The 2,638-nt window shown below is 44.5% G+C and overlaps 1 protein-coding gene across 1 annotated transcript in view; it reads right to left on the reverse strand.

The window, feature by feature from the left end:
* The window catches only part of LOC103201485 (SSX family member 2 interacting protein), a 38,932-nt gene that overhangs the window by 32,248 nt on the left and 4,046 nt on the right, over positions 1 to 2,638 (reverse strand). The window lies entirely within an intron of this gene.

Here is a 2,638-nt window from a genome sequence, read left to right on the forward strand (position 1 = left end):
CCCATCATGGGAATAACCACATCACAACTGCTTAAACTACACAGAATTGTGGTCCAGCCAAGTTGACACACAGCTCCAACTATCACAGCCCTGCTCTCTGGATTCCGGGTGGAGACCCTTTGGCTCTGGGCTTCAACTGCACCTGCCAGGCCCACAGGGACAGCAATTCTCCTCCCTTGGCTTTGAGTGGCCTCATTCTCTTAGTCCAGCTGAAGGGTTAGCCCATCCCCTCAGCTCCATTCTTCTGCCCATTGGGCAGGGCAGCCCTATCCCCTCAGCTTTGAGCAGTGACTCCAGTCCCATCCCCATGGCATTCAACAGCAGTCCCATATTCTGGAACCAAGCTGGTGAAGATCTAACTCTTTGAAACACAGGAGGCCATAGCCCCACACTTTGCGACCCAGCAGGTCATGGTTCTACCTTTTGAGACTCCAGGGGTTGTGGCTCTACCCCTTGAAATGGAGGCAGCTCTGCTTCCTGAGTTCCTTGTCTCTTTAGCTTCTGCCATGTGGGTTCCTTGTTCTCTTGGCCCTTCAGACCTCTTAGCCCAGCCTGGCCTCTTCCCTGCTCAAGCACATGTAACAAAGCTCTTAAGCTTTACCAATATGCCTGGAGACACCCCACTCAACTAGTAAGGTTGGCCTGATAGTACTCAGCTCTATTACTCTATGGGAATCCAAGCCTATTTCCAAGTCTAGTTCCATCAACAAGTGCTTGAAGGCATCCTACTCAGCCAAGAAGCCTACTGACTGAAGGCACTCCGCTCTCTCACTCAACTCCCACACCATCTTGCTCTGGTCTCCTAGTTCTTCTGTTGCTGCCATTTCTCTGCCAATGCCTCTCATAATCTGTACTGTCTTCAGTGTTATAGCTCATCTCACTTCCTTCTGAGGCCTCATCAAAATTGCCTTTTACATCCATAATTCCACCAACAGTCTCATTCAAGGTAATCTAACCAAACCAAAACCAAATCCACTGCCACTGAGTTGATTCCAACTCAGCAACCCCCACTGGGTTTCTGAGGTGTTAAATCTTTATGGAAGTAGACTGTCCAGTCTTCCTTCTGAGGAACAGCTGGTGGGTTTGAACCATCAACATTCTGGTTAGCAGTCAAATGCCTTATGCACTATGCTACCACAGCTCCTTTCAAGGAAATCTAGGCTTTTATTATCAGGCACCTTAAAACTCTTCCAGCCAGTAATCATTATCCAGTTCCAAAACCACATCCACATTATTAGGTACCTGCTAGAGCAGCATCTCACTTCACTTCTTGGTATCAGATTCTCATAGTTATGTAGTGCTGCTATAACAGAAATCCCATAAGTGGATGGCTTTAACAAACAGAAATTTATTCTTTCTCAGTTCAGGAGGCTAGAAGTACAAATTCAGGGCATTAGCTCCAAGACAAGGCTTTCTCTAAAAAAACAGTAAAAAAGGTCCTTGTCTCCTTTCAACATTGGTGGGTCCAGAGTCCCCTGGAGCTCTCCACATGTCTTGGCATCACTCTTACTTTGGGTCTAGGAGGTTCCCAGAACAAGACCATGGGTCGAAAGGACATACTGTGCTCCTGGCTCTTTTTTCTTGGGTGATACTGAAGTCTCTTCTTCTCTGCTCATTTCTCTCTCCTTTTATCTCTTGTAAGATAAAAGGTGTGATGTAGGCCACACCTGAAGGAACACCCCCTCACATTCAGATCAGAGTTGTGACCAGAGTAAATGTTGCATTCTGCTCTAATCCCCTTACAAGTGACTGGCTCATCACATACAATCACACCATTGGGCATGATCACATCATCACATAACTGCCAAATTATATCATTATATAACTGCCAAATCATTGAGAAGCATGGACCAGCCAAGACGACACATATTTTGGGGGACACAATTCAATCTATGACTGGCCCATATACTAAGTAACTACTAAAGTAGATATTAAATTAGAACTATGATATTTTTTACTTTAGAAATGATATTTTTAATATGCATTAAAAAAATAACCTATTATTCAAGAAATTGACTGATTAGATAAACAATGTCAGCGTTTAAGACTGCTAACCAGAAGGCTGGCAGTTCAAACCCACCAGCCACTCCTTGGAAGGAAGACTGGGCAATCTACTTCCGTAGCAATACTGCCTTGGCAACCCAAGGAGGGGTTGCTATGAGTCGGGGCCGACTCGATGGCATATAACCATAACAACAACAACAACAAGTAAGATTATGCCAGGTATTATGTGCGTGTATGGCAGAGAATAGAAGATCTTCATTTACATCATCCTTGTGCCTGATAAAAAGTCACAGGGAATGGGAGTACAGGATTGATGGTACAGGACACTGGTTGTTAAGAGCTACAAACTAATATACTAAGCTAAATGGTTCCACTTGGGGCAAGGAATGAGGTGGTGAGGGTTCCTGACCTCTTAGTTATTTATGATACAATACTGCAGACAGAGACAGGAGTTCACCATACCAATTCAATGCAAGATGAATAAATGGTTGTCTTCTGTAGGCTTGGGACCATGGTTGCAGGGGACATCAAGCTCAACTGGCGTAACATACTACACAAAAATATTGTTCCATATCCTACTTTGGCAAGTAGTAACTGGGATTTAAAAGCTTGCAAGCAGCCATCTAGATACAAC

This window comes from Orycteropus afer, unplaced genomic scaffold (assembly GCF_000298275.1).
Source record: "Orycteropus afer afer isolate SDZICR_OR568_19922 unplaced genomic scaffold, OryAfe1.0 scaffold00152, whole genome shotgun sequence".
Classification (NCBI taxonomy): Eukaryota; Metazoa; Chordata; class Mammalia; order Tubulidentata; family Orycteropodidae; genus Orycteropus; species Orycteropus afer.